Source organism: Phoca vitulina, unplaced genomic scaffold (genome assembly GCF_004348235.1).
Source record: "Phoca vitulina isolate PV1807 unplaced genomic scaffold, GSC_HSeal_1.0 scaffold2, whole genome shotgun sequence".
Taxonomy (NCBI): domain Eukaryota; kingdom Metazoa; phylum Chordata; class Mammalia; order Carnivora; family Phocidae; genus Phoca; species Phoca vitulina.
Window position 1 is genome coordinate 37848563 of NW_022589705.1, and position 14877 is coordinate 37863439.

The 14877-nt window shown below is 37.4% G+C and overlaps 1 protein-coding gene across 5 annotated transcripts in view; it reads left to right on the plus strand.

Annotated features, from left to right (window-relative positions):
* The window catches only part of ZZZ3 (zinc finger ZZ-type containing 3), a 107538-nt gene that overhangs the window by 26157 nt on the left and 66504 nt on the right, over positions 1–14877 (plus strand). The window lies entirely within an intron of this gene.

Here is a 14877-nt window from a genome sequence, read left to right on the forward strand (position 1 = left end):
AAAATAACTTGTGTGTTTGGAGTGTACAATAATAACACTGTTTTTCAAACTTTAATTCTTCTATTTTTTTGTTATATCTGGATATAATCCTTATAATTTTTTACTTTAGACTTTTTAAAAAAGATTTTACTTATTTATTTATTTGACAGAGGAGAACCGGGGGGGAGGGCAGGCAGAGGGAGAGGGAGAAGCAGGGTCCCCGCTGAGCAGGGAGCCTGATGCGGGGCTCAGTCCCAGGACCCTGGGATCATTACCTGAGCTGAAGACGGTCGCTTAACCAACTGAGCCACCCAGGCGCCCCTAGACTTTTCTTTGACATAACTTTTTTGTGTCACCTCAATTTAAAAAATGTTTTATAAAATGATTGGTGTCATGCCCTTTTTCCTAATACTCCTTAAAAGGAACAGTACCTAAATAAAATAAAAGTTCATTTTTTTACAGCCTGAAATTACTAGCATAGGAATAAATAACATATTTTGAGAAGTATGGAATAAACAATTATCACAAAAAACAGCATATAACTCTGAGATTCATAGGAAGAAAATGGGAAATAGTCTCTAATGGTTAATGAGTCTGTAGTTTATAGGAAAATTGCTTTTGAATGGGTTTTTAATTATTTTATTTATTTTCTAAGTGGGTTTTTAGAATTCCCATTTTTCTCGTTGGATTCTCTTGTTTTTATGTTTTTACTTTGTTTAGTACTCTTTTAATCTACTAATATGAAATAGGATTGTTGAATAATATTTAGAAGTGACAGTTGAATAATTCTTTTTATATTTATTTATTTAAGATTTTATTTATTTACTTGACAGGTAGAGACATAGCGAGAGAGGGAACACAACACAAGTGGGGGAGTGGGAGAGGGAGAAGCAGGCTTCCCACCAAGCAGGGAGCCCGATGTGGGGCTGGATCCCAGGACCCTGGGATCATGACCTGAGCCGAAGGCAGATGCTTAACGACTGAGCCACTTAGGCGCCCCAATTCTGTGTTTTTAATACTTATTGTTTTGTATGATATCATATTCAGTGTAATTACAACCTCAGTGATTCTAAGTTATTGTATTTAATTAACAAGGAGTTAAAAAAATTTATAGACCAGTACAGTATAATTTTCAAAAAAATTTTTGGGATCAATGTGGGGTGGCCCCTTTTAATTTTGTTAAAAAATGACATTAGATAATTTACAGAAAAGTCCTTTCATACCAAAAAAGTGGAGTGGCATAAATTCAGAATAAAGTAATTCTTTAAATTGAGTAAATCTGGGTTTAAAAGAAAATGAGGTATGTTTTGTACTTTACTCATTTCATCAAAGACCAGTTTTTGGGACCCAGTAGCACAAACACAGAGTTTGATTTTTTATGTTACTCTTTTCGGGTTTCTGTCCTCTCTAATGGTTCTTTGTCAGTTTCTTAAATTATCTCTTCTTTTATACCCAGACACATGGACACTGTTGCCTTCTGAGTGTCTGTCTGAAAAATTCTCCTATTCTTACTTGCCTTTGTTGACTTACATTGCTTTCACAACTTCAGCTGTGATTCATAAATTATTCTTCTGTGGACTATTCACGTTCTGAGAATTAGCTTGAGGTTTTCTACTTCTACAAAGAATACAGTCTTTGGCTGAAGATTTTTACTCCCCTAGATTATTTTTGAACAAATATTAGAGCATTTACTAATCTGTTATTCAATTCTGTCTATACCACAAGTCAGAGAAAGCAAATTAAATTCCTTACCCTTGCACTGTGACATCATTAAAATGCTCATCCTGTACCAGCCCCCCCCCATACGATAAATGATTGGGTATGCATATGGAAGGTGTGGATTGGATGATAGAGGAAAAGGGAATTAAAAGGGTCACTCCTGGGGTTTTGGTTTGGTCAGTAGGAGATTTGGTAGTGTCATTCATTAAATAAGTAAATCTAATGGAGGAACCAGGTATTGGTATTGGGGCTGAAAGAAAGATGGTGAATTCAGTTTGAACAAGTAGAATTTGAGGTTTTTGTAGAGTCAGCAGGCAGTTGGATATATGGAACTGAACTTCTGAAGGGAAATGTAGAAGTTGACATACAGATTTAAGAGTTCTCAGCATTAGTACAGTTCCTGTGGAAGGATGAAAGAAGGCAGTAACAAAGAGGGACTAGACAGCATTTTTAGGAGTACTCCCTGAGCAGAAGAATAATGTTTAAGATTCATTCTTTGACTTTTTCTTGAAGCTCCACATCCAATGAGAGAATTCTGTTGGACCTGCCTTCAAAAGCTATGTTGAAGTAGATAATTTAACACTTCGACTGATACTGCACCATTATTTCTCTAATAGCAGTAATAGTCTCCAAAACCATCCTCTGTGTTTCTACTCTTTCTGTCTACAGTTTGTTCTGCACACAGCTCTTCAAATGATCCTTTTAAATAAAAGTCAGATCATGTTCCTCCCTTGATCAAAATTCTCCAGTGGCTTTCATCTCACTCAGAATAAAATTCAAAGTTTGTAACTGTGGCCTACCAGGCCCTACTACCTACATGATCGCTATTAAAATGTTAGGTCATTAGACAGTTTCTCTCTAACCACTCCATCATTTTTCATTGTCTTACCTTGCTCTATTTTTTGTAGCTTTATCACCTTACACAATTTATCTATTGACCTGTTAATATAAAATGTAAGTTTTGTGGGGTGCCTGGGTGGCTTAGTCAGTTAAGCATCTGCCTTTGACCCAGGGTCCCGGGATCCAGCCCTGAGTCGGGCTCTCTGCTCAGCGGGGAGCCTGCTTCTCCCTCTCCCGCTCCCCCTTGCTTGTGTTCTCGCTCTCTGTCAAATAAATAAATAAAATCTTTAAAAATATATATATAAGCTCTGTGAAAGCAGGAACTTTCCTTTACATTCCCAATGCCCAGAACAGTGCCAGGACTATGGTTGTTCTCAATGTTTGTTGAATGAATGAAAATGAGTGACAGCATTGGATGTTATCACTTTTCTTTTTTTTTTTTTTTAAAGATTTTATTTATTTATTTGACAGAGAGACACAGCGAGAGAGGGAACACAAGCAGGAGGAGCGGGAGAGGGAGAAGCAGGCTTCCCGCAGAGCAGGGAGCCCGATGCGGGGCTCGATCCCAGGACCCTGGGATCATGACCTGAGCTGAAGGCAGACGCTTAACGACTGAGCCACCCAGGCGCCCCTGGATGTTATCACTTTTCTACTTAAACTTTTATTTATTCTTTTATTCCCCCCCCCCTTTTTTTTAAGATTTTATTTATTTGACACAGTGAGAGAGCGGGCATAAGCAGGGGGAGTGGGAGAGGGAGAAGCAGGCTCCCCTCTGAGCAAGGAGCCCAGTGCGAGGCTTGAGCCCAGGACCCTGGGATCATGACCTGAGCGAAAAGCAGCCGCTCAACCTTCTGAGCCACCCAGGTACCACCCCTCTTTTATTCCTTTTTAATCACATTTATTGTTACACTCTTGGTCCCTTCCTATTATGCTCTTCAGTTCACATTCACACAGCAGCCAGGATGGTCTTTTTTTTTTTAATTAAAATTTTATTTATTTATTTATTTGAGAGAGAGAGAGAAACAGCATGAGAGGGGAGAGGGTCAGAGGGAGAAGCAGGCTCCCTGCTGAGCCGGGAGCCCGATGTGGGACTCGATTCCAGGACTCCGGGATCATGACCTGAGCCGAAGGCAGTCGCTTAACCAACTGAGCCACCCAGGCGCCCCCAGGATGATCTTTTAAAAATGTGTATCAGATTGTGTCATTAAAAATCTTCAATAGGAAAAATAATCAAATTAAAAATAAAATTTAAAAAGTAAATAAAGAACAGAAAGGATCAGATTTTTACCATAGCCTGTGAAGCCCTTCATTGTCTAACAGCTGTCTGCTTTAAAGCTTATTTCATGACGCTTACTAGCTAACTAGGCTTCAGCCTTCCTGGCCTCATTCCAGTTCCTCTGATGGCCTAGTCTTTTTCTATTTCAGTGCCACCGTAGGTACTGTTCCCCTTTTCTCAAACATTTTTCTCTCCTTATTGACTTATCCTCCATATTTATTCTGTTTGGATAATGTCCCAATAATAATGTTAAATGAATGTTTTCTGGGCATCAGAGAAATGAAGAATAAGAAAGGCCTTGCTATAAAGTAGTTTTGATAAATGAAACAAACAAGAAATAGATGATTATAGTAAGTTGTAATTTTTAATCTCCTAGTGGGATGGTTTAAAGAAGGGTGGGCAAGCTCTTTATCCTGCAGTCAATATACTTGCTTTTAACTAGAATAATTTCACTCTGTTCTTTTTCTCTAGCATATAACTTAAGAGTTTTTGCCTTAAAAAACAGTTTGAAAAATACCCTATATGCTCAGTGGTATGAGCTATACACAGGGTTCCCTGAGAACACATAGCTTCTTGGAGGGAGGAGATGGTGGTTACATTTGATCTGTGACTTGAAGGGCCAGATAAATGTTAGCTGAGCAAAGAGAAAGGAAGATAAAAGATGCTTGAGGCAGAGGTAGTAGTTTTAATCCTTGGCTGTTCATCAAAATCATCCTTGGAACTCTTAAAAAAATATATGCCTCTTGGGGTGCCCAGCTGGCTCAGGCAGAAGAGCATGTGACTCTTGGTCTTGGGGTCTTGAGTTCTAGCCCCATGTTGGGTGTAGAGATTACTTAAAAATAAACTTTTTATCTATATACTTATGCTTTGTAGTAATTCTTCAGGCTGTACATTTATAATTTGTGCACTTCCTCTGTGTGTATGTTGTACTTCAATAGAAAAGTTAAAAGTAGTAAAAATAAACTTTTAAAAATTACCAAAAAAATTATAACTGGACTGAATTTCAGACCTACAGAATCAAATTCCTACTTTTTTAAGTGCCACAGATGATTTTGATACTTAACCCTTAACCATGGTTGAAAACCTTTGTGATCAGAGATTGGAACTTAGATCAGGTTGGCTGCTCGGAAGGATTTAGAGTGGAATTAGGTAGGGCTGGAACAACCCAGATACAATTTGCATCTCCATTAAGAAACTAAGATTTTAAGCTGTATTCCTGGAAAGGTGTTTTATTTTGGGGGTTTATTTTGGAATAGCTTTATTGAAGAGTAATTTATTGGACAATAATTTAAAACATGTAATTTGATGTGTTTTCATACATGTATACACTGTGCAGTCATCACTACAGTCAAGGTAATGAACATAGCCGTCACCCCTCAAAGTTTCTTCATACCCTTTTGTAATCTCTTCCTATTGTTTCTTCCTCCCCCCCCCCTTACTGTACTCTGGCAACCACGATCCATCTCCTTTCTGTCACTATAGACAGGGATATAGATTGTTGTCAAATGCCTTTTCAGTATTTGCATAGGAGATCTTATAAAGTGAATTATATTGAACCAACCTTAAATACATGTAAACCACTTTTACATTTTGGGGATAAACATCATTTGGTCGTGACGTATTATCCTTTTATACAGGCATACCTTGGAGATATAGCTGGCTTGGTTCTAGAACACTGCAATAAAGCAAATATCTCAATAAAGCAAGTCAAATGAATTTGTTTCCCAGTGCATATAGAAGTTGTATTTACATTATACTGTAGTATATTAAGTGTGCAATAGCATTATGTCTGCTATGTACCTTAATTTAAAAATGCTTTATTGCTAAAAAATGCTACCCGTCGCCTGAGCTTTCACCAAGTTGTAATCACTTAGAACAGATCACCATAACAAATAGAATAATAATGAAAAAAGTTTGAAATACTGGGAGAATTACCAAAATATGACACAGAGACAAAGTGAGCAAATGCTGTTGGAAAAATGGCACCAATAGACTTGCTTGAGGCAGGGTTGCTACAAACTTTCAATTTGTGAAGCAAAGTGTAATAATAAGAGGTATGTCTATATATTGTTGGAATCGGTTAAAAATTTGTTTAGAATTTTGCATCTATGTTCATGAGGAATATTGGTTTGTAGTATTTTCTTGTAATGTCTGTGTCTAGTTTTGGTATCAGAATAATGCTGGCTTCATACAATGAGTTGAGAAAGTATTCCTCTTCAGTTTTTTTTTTTTTTTTTAAGATTTTCTTTCTTTATTTGACAGAGAGAGAGAGACAGTGAGAGAGGGAACACAAGCAGGGGGAGTGGGAGAGGGAGAAGCAGGCTTCCCATGGAGCAGGAAACCTGATGTGGGGCTCGATCCCAGGACCCTGGGATCATGACCTGAGCCGAAGACAGACACCTAACGACTGAGCCACCCAGGTGCCCCCCTCTTCAGTTTTCTTGAAGAGTTTGAGTAGATTGGTATTTCTTCTTTAAATGCATAATACTCAGTATAGTCAGAATTCACCAGTGAAGCCCTCAAGGCCTGGACTTTTACTTGTTAGTAAGTTTTTAACTACAATTTCTTTAGATATGTTTAATGTATCCATTTCTCCTTGGGTGAGCTTTGGAAGTTTCTGATCTTCCAAGGAGTTTGTCCATTTCATCTAACTTATTTACTTTATTGACAAGTGATTTATAATCTCTTTTAAAAATTGAGATATGGCGTAAGACTTGAGACATAATAAAATCCACCCTTTTAAAGTGTATAATTTAGTGATTTTTAATATATTCACAAAGTTGTGTGACTGTCACCAGTACGTAACTGCAGAATACTTTCATCACTCTAAAAAGAAACCTCATACCCATTGTCACTTTCAGCTATCTCCCCCCACTTCAGTCTCTTCAACCACGAATTTCCTTTTTGTTCCTATGAATTTGTCTGTTCTAGATATTTTATATCAGTGGGATCATATAACATGTGACCTTTTGTGACTGGCTTTTTTTACTTAGCATAATGTTTTAAGGTTCATCCATGTTGTAGCATGTCTCAGCATCTCCTTTTTATGGCTAAAGAATATTCCATTGTGTATATTCTACATTTTGTTTTATCATTCAATAGTTTATGGACATTTGGGTTACTTCCACTTTTTTGCCTATTATGAATAATGTTGCTATGAACATTTGTGAACAAGTTTTTTTGTGAGCCTGTTTCCTTTTTCTTGCATATGTATCTAAAAGTGGAATTCCTGGGTCATAGGGTAATTTTGTTTGACTTACTGAGGATCTGCCAAACTTTTCCAAAGCAGCTGCACCATTTTTTGTTCCTACCAGCAATGTATGAGGGTAGCAATTTCACCACATCCTTGCCAACACTTACTATTGTCCATCTTTTCATTATGTTTATCCTAGTGGGTATGAAGTGGTATCTATTTGTGGTTCTTACTTGTATTTCACTGATGGCTACTGATGTTGAGCATCTTTGCATGTGCTTATTGGCTATTTGTATATCTTAACCGACTGAGCCACCAAGGCACCCCTGTTGTTATTTTAGCTTCTACATGTAGGTCTTTGATTCTTTTTGAGTTAATTTTTTTATATCATGTTAAGTAGGGGTCTAACTTTTTTTTTTTAAGATTTATTTATTGTACAGAGAGCATGCAAGTGGGGCGGGGGCAGAAGGAGAGACTCTCAAGCAAACTCCCTATTTAGTGTGAAATCCATGTAGGACTTGATCTCATGACCTGAGCTGAAATCAGGAGTTGGAGGCTCAACCAACTGAGCCACCCAGGCAGGCCGGGTCTTTCTTTTGCATGTGGATATCCAGTTATTTCAGCAGCATTTGTTGAAAAGATTTTTCTTTCCCCATTGGTTTGTCTTGGTACCCTTGTTAAAATAATTATCTTTTAATATAGAATCTATATAATTAATAATTTCTTTCCTAATAATTGATAATTTATATTTTTTTCCTAGTCAGTCTGGCTAGAGATTTATCAGTTTTGTTGATTTTTTTCTTAAAGAACCAGCTTTGGGGGGGTTCCTAGCTGGCTCAGTTGGTAGAGCATGTGACTCTTTCATGTAGTTCTCCAATTTTCTAATTTCCCCTCTTTTGACTCATGGGTTGTAATTTATTTTTGAGATATTTGGGGATTTTTGAGATATATTTTTATTATTGATTTCTAATTTAATTCTATTGTAGTCAAATTATGTGATTTGAATTTGTTAAAATTTATTATTCTTTACAAATACCTTTTTTTTTTTAAGATTATATTTATTTATTTATTTGACAGAGAGAGACACAGCGAGAGAGGGAACACAAGCAGGGGAAGTGGGAGAGGGAGAAGCAGGCTTCCTGCGGAGCAGGGAGCCCAATGTGGGGCTCGGTCCCAGGACCCTGGGATCATGACCTGAGCCGAAGGCAGACGCTTAACGACTGAGCCATCCAGGCGCCCCCCAGATAACTTTTTTCAAATAATTTAAACTACTTTTAAACTGTTTTAGACCACTTACATTTGAAAGGCTACACTAAAGTAATTGTTGATATAGGTAAGTTTAAACCTCCTACCTTCCAGTTTTTAAAAATTTCTCCTATATGTTCTTTATCCCTTTTCCCTTTTATTCTGCCTTATTTGGATTTTTTTTAAATGATTTTGTTTTATTTCCTTTGTTGGCTTATTAACTATCCATGTGTTTCATTTTGTTTTTCTTTTTTTTTTTAAGGGTTGCTTTAGGTTTCATAGTATACATCTTTAATTTACCACATGTATGAAGTGACACTATACCACTTCATGTGTACTATTAGAATCTCTTGGCTGTTTTGCTATTACAGTTTACTTCCATCTATGTTATAAATTTCACAATATATTGGTATCTTTTTTTGTTAAAATAATCAATTCTCTTGTAAAGAGATTTAAAAACTAAGGGGGAAAATATTTTATATTTATTCTCATTTACCATTTCCTGTGCTTTTCATTCCTTTGGGTAGATCCAGACTGTCGTCTAGTATCCTCTGTCCGAAAAACTTCCTTTAACATTTCTTATAGTACATGTCTGTTGGTGATGGTATCTTTTAACATTTACAATTTAAAATCATCTTTATTTCATCTTAGTTTTTGAAAGATATTTTCTCTGGCAACTGAATTCTTAATAGGTTCTTTCAATACCTTAAAGATAAATTTTACTATCTTTAGCTTCTTTAATCTTTGGGTTTATTATTTCCATGAAATTTGAAAAGTTTTGGGCCATTATTTTTTCTGACATTTTCCCCCTACTTCTGTGGTTTTTTTGTTTTTTTTTTTAGATTTATTTAGTTTTGAGAGAGAGCATGCATGTGCACATACAGGTGAGTGCACACATGGGAGTGGCAGAGAGAGAGGGACAGAGAGAATTCTCAAGCAGACTCCCCGCTGAGTCCAGAGCCCCACGTGGGGCTCAATTCCAGGACCCTGATATGTCCTGAGCCAAAACCAATAGTCAGATCCTTTAACCGACTGAACCACCCAGGTGCCCCTTTCCTACTTATTTTGGATACTCTGATTACCCATGTACTGGCATGCTTGATGTTGTCCCACAGTTTATTTATGCTTTTTTTCCCTTCAGTCTTGTTTTCCTCTGTTTTGTTTTGTATAGTGTCTGTTGCTTTGTCTTCATGTTCATTGACATATTTTCTTCGCAGTGTCTAATCTCTTGTTAATCCCAGCCAGCATTTTTTTTATTACTAAAACAATCAAATTTCTAAAAAGTCTTTCATACCTCTACCTAACATGCTTAATCTTTCCATCGTCTACCTTTTTGAACCTAGGAACTACATTTAATCTTTTTTTTTTAAAGATTTTATTTATTTATTTGACAGAGAGACAGCCAGAGAGGGAACACAAGCAGGGGGAGTGGGAGAGGGAGAAGCAGGCTTCCCGCTGAGCAGGGAGCCCGATGCGGGGCTCGATCCCAGGATCCTGGGATCATGACCTGAGCTGAAGGCAGACACTCAACTGACTGAGCCACCCAGGCGCCCCAGGAACTGCATTTATAATAACTGATTTAATGTTCTTGTCTAGTAGATCTATTATGTATGGATCAATTTCTGTTGATTATTTTTCTCATTATGACTGGTATCTTCCTCCTTTGCATGTCTGCTGATTTTTGATTGGATGCAGGCATTGTCAATTTTACCTTGTTTGGTGCTGAAATTTTTTGTATTACTATGAATATTCTTGAGCTTTGTTTTGGGACAGAGTTAAGTTCCTTGGAAATGGCTTTATTATTATTACTTTTTAGACTTGCTTTTATTCTGTTAGGTGGGACCAGAGTAGTCTTTAGAGCTCATTTTGCCCCACTACTGAGGCATTGCCCCTCTGAGCACTGTACTTGATATCCTGTGAATTAGAAGGTTTTCCACTCTGGCTGGAAGGTACACAGACTGTTGCTGTCCCTGGTGGGCCGTGGGCAGTGTGAGCCATGGACGTGGTGTGCTGGAGCCTGTGAGAGCTGTTTGTTAAAATGTTAGGAAGTTTCAGAGCTGCTTTAATTCTTTTTTCTTTTTTCTTTGTTTTTTTAAGATTTTATTTTTAAGTAAACTCTACACCCGCCTTGGGGCTCGAACCCAGAACCCTGAAATCAAGAGTTGCATGTTCCACTGACTGAGCCAGCCAGAAGCCCCTGAGCTGGTTTAATTCTTAATAGAATTGAATTGTATACACTTATAATTAAATCTGTTACATTAAGAACAAAGGATGATGCCTCAAAACTCATTACCTCTTTATTCTATTATTATATATTATTTTTGTGCACAGGTGGTAATTTATATCTGTTCTATCTCTATGGTAGAAATACTATATAATGTTTGATGTGCTACAATGTATCTTTTTCTAATTTAGCACTCAGTCATAGTTAATAGCTTGAAATTGGCTGCAGGTGGGAATATTCATACCACAGACGTTGGTAACCCTGTAAACCGGGAACTACAAACCACTAACTGCTCCAGGTTGTTAAAAATTTTCCAGCATACCCCTGGCTATGATTATCATTCTCTGTGTTCCTTATAGATGGTTTTCCAGGCCTTTTCCAGGCCTTGGACATGCACACTGATCAGTACTCAGCTCAAGGCTGAGGGGGATCTCTGTAGATCTTCTCATGTTCTGGGGACCGTAGTTGCTTTGGCCTTCCCAGACTACTCAGTTCATCTTTTTAACTCATTAATTACCCTCCACACTCTGTAGTCTGGAAACTCTCCCATCAGTAAGCTGGAGCAGTTATAAGCTTTGCCTCATTTGTTTCTCCTCTTTCATTGATCACTGTCCTATGTTACGTTGTCTGGTTTCCAGTGTCTGAAAGAAAAATATGTTTTCATATTGTCCAGATTTTTAGTTGTTTTTGGTGGCAGCATAAATCTCATTCCTGTTACTTTGTCTTGGCCAAGAGTGGAAGTCCCTTGGAAGCATTTTAGTCAGGAGAGGGACGTAAGTGTGCATTTTAGATCACTCTGTAGAACATGCATTTATAAGGGATGAGACTTAAAGTAGAAGGACCAATTAAAAGGCAGGTAAGTTAGTTTATGTGAATGATGAAAGCCTAAGGTTGGTCTTGGATGTTGATACTACAGAGGTGGGATACAATATGGGAAATATGTAAGGGAAGATCTACTGCAGGGTTTCTAAAAGGATGGATCATGAACTATTTGCATCTGAATCACCTGTGGTATTTGATAAAATGAAGATTCTGTGTCCTGCCCCAAGTTTATTGAATCTGAATTTCTAAGGATGAGGTTTAGAAGTTTGTAGTTTATTTAAAGATTTTATTTTATTTTTTAAAAAAGATTTATTTGTTTTAGAGAGGGCACACTCAAGCGTGGTGGAGAGGGGCAGAGGAGAGGGAGAGAAAATATCAAGCAGACTCCCTGCTGAGTGCAGAGCTTGTCATAGGGCTCAACCCCACAACTCTGAGATCATGACCTGAGCTGAAATCAAGAGTCTGATGGTTAACTGACTGAGTCACCCAAGTGCCCCTAAAGATTTTATTTTTACATAGTCTCTACCCCTAACGTGGGGCTTGAACCCACAACCAAGATCAAGAGTCACTTGCTCCACTGACTGAACTAGCCAGGCACCCCTAGAAATTTGCATTTTAAACAGGTACCTAGGGTAATGCTTATGAACACTAAAGCTTCAGAAGAAACTGATGTAACTTTTTTCAAAGTATGATCCATATCCTTGGGGAGCCCCTACTTTGGAATGACCTGAAGTGCTTAATTAAAGATGTAGATTTATGCATGCATATCCAGAACTACTGAATCTGAATTTCTGGGGTGGTTGGGTTCAGGAATCCCTTTTTTTTTTTTTTAATTTTATTTATTTATTTGACAGAGTGGGGAGAGAGAGAGAGAACACAAGCAGGGGGAGCGGCAGGCAGAGGGAGAAGGAGATGCATGCAGAGGGAGAGGGAGATGTAGGCTTCCCACTGAGCAGGGAGCCCGATGAAGGGCTGGATCCCAGGACCCTAAGATCATGACCTGAGCCGAAGGCAGATGCTTAACCAACTAAGCCAGTCATGCGCCCCAGGGTTCAGGAATTCCTTAGGCACACTAGTGTTTGAAAACCAGTAAGCTAAAGTACTTCACAGACATAATCTCTTCTGAACTTCAGAGTAACCCTGAGAAGTACTCCTGTTTATTAGATGAGGAAATGAAGCATAGAAGAGCAAAGTGTCTTACTCATGGTCAGATAGTTGTTAGTTATTTTTGATGGTAGGGAATCATATTTCTGTCTCCTTCTATCAAACCCATGCTTCTGCTACCTTTCTGTTGACTGTGAAATATAGGTTTATCTCTAAAATCTTTTGAAGGCATCCAAGACGCAGAAACTGTGGTTCCAAACAACTTAGGGACCCAGGAAAGTGTGCTCTTCTTTGGTTATACTTTGCACCAAATATTCAATTTAGTTCTCTATAGCAAGTGAGTGTGATAAGTTTAATTGTCTAGCAAAGGTGTTTCTGTCCCTGAGCATTATTCTAATGCTTTTTACAGCCACCTTTGAATGTCCTCATCTGTTTCTTTAAAAATCATTTAAAGATAGGGTATAGTGCACAATTCAGTATTTTCACTTATAACCACTGAAGAATTGGGTACTAATATGAATCTCTATATAACTTTTGTCCTGAAAATTTTCTAAGGTTCTATAAAACTAAAAAAAGTTTCAGTGCCTTATAATTTAGGTTGCATTTAGTTTAGACATCACAGTTTTATAGTAAGTTGTGTAGCTTATAACTTTGTTATATCAGTAGAACTGGTAATATTTTCTAGTGGGATTTTCTGTAGTCTTTTGAAGTGATTTCATATGTGCCATGAATCTTAGATCCTGTAATCTATTTAGCACAGTAGCACCAGTGTTAGACTGCAAATAGTAGGAAAAGTAATTCTTTTCAGTCAAGATTGGTTTTGGATTTGCCTTTGGAATTCTTGAATAGTCTGTTGATTTTATTAGTATGTGAAAACAAAGTTCTGTAGCAAGGAATAAATACGAAGGCCTTAGGAATAGGATTTAAATGGTTTTCCATTTTGTATGCTTTTAAAAGACAAAATAGCTAAGTTTTTTAAATTTCTGGAAGTTACTATAGTTAAATAATTCAAATAAAAAATTACTGTAGCTATCACAAACCAAAATACTTTATCTGCTCCATTTGAAATGTATAGTGAAGGAAACAAAGAATGCAGTGTAAGGAGTATAAGAATTTTGGCTAGTTTAATTTGTTTGTTACAAGAGAATATATAGCAACTTTTAAATTTAGGAATAAAGCTGTTAGTGTTTACACTAATAGTGTTAATTTTTTATGGTATTGTTTAACATTTGTAAACAAATGAATAGACTTGTAAGTGCTTGATGGTAGATATCAGTGTTTCTTAAACACTATTCCATTGTCTTGTTCTCTTGTTTTTTTTTTAATTGAAACATAACCGGCATAACATTATATTAAGTTTCTACTCTAGTATAATGAAACTTTTCACTGGTGAGATCTGGCAGGTTGACAACTCCACTGTCAAATTTTATTCACAAACAGGTGTAAGGCTATCTTTACCTACCTACCTTCCTTCCTTCCTTCCTTCCTTCCTTCCTTCCTTCCTCCCTCCCTCCCTCCCTCCCTCCCTCCCTTCCTTCCTTCCTTCCTTCCATTCATTTTTGAGAGAGAGAGCGAATGCTCATATGCACATGCCCACACAAGTAGGGGAGGGGCAGAAGGAGAGGGAGAAAGAGAATCCAAAACAGGCTCCATGCCCATCATGAAGCCCAACTTTGGGACTTGATCTCACAACCCTGAGATCATGATCTGAGCCAAAATCAAGAGTTGGACACCTAACCAACTGAGCCACCCAGGCACTCTAGCTATCTGCATTTCTGTGTAGATTTTTGCTTTTTCTTTTTATTATATAGGAATTTGGAATGGCATACAATGGTAAATCATTTTAGAATGCCATTCATAATATGAATGAGGTTTTTTGTAGCTCATGTTTTTCTACTAATAAACTGGTTGAAATGACTTAAAGTTTTATATAATGCTTTTTTTCATGATTATAAGCTCATTGATGTGTTTCTCAGAGTTGTAATCTATAATCTAAAAATCTTAGATTTTTAAGAAGCTTACTTTTAGGGAATGTTTGGATAGCTACTGTTCACAAATTATTCGTAGAGGGGTAAGACAAAATCATTACTCTAAAAGACACGGAATGTTTTAAAGTCACGTTTAAGAGAAAGTCATGATCTTTTTTACTGCATTTTTAACCATTATAGATTTATTGTAAAACACACATACACATACAATACTTGTTTTTTTTTTTTTTTTTTAAAGGTTTATTTATTTCTCTGACAGAGACACTGCGAGAGAGGGAACACAAGCAGGGGGAGTGGGAGAGGGAGAAGCAGGCTTCCCGCCGAGCAGGGAGCCTGAGGCGGGACTCGATCCCAGGACCCTAGGATCATGACCTGAGCCGAAGGCAGACACTTAACGACTGAGCCACCCAGGCGCCCCAAAATACTTTTCTATTAATGCCTGAGCAATTACAGGCTTCTGGAAAATGAGCTATGTCTACATTGGTAG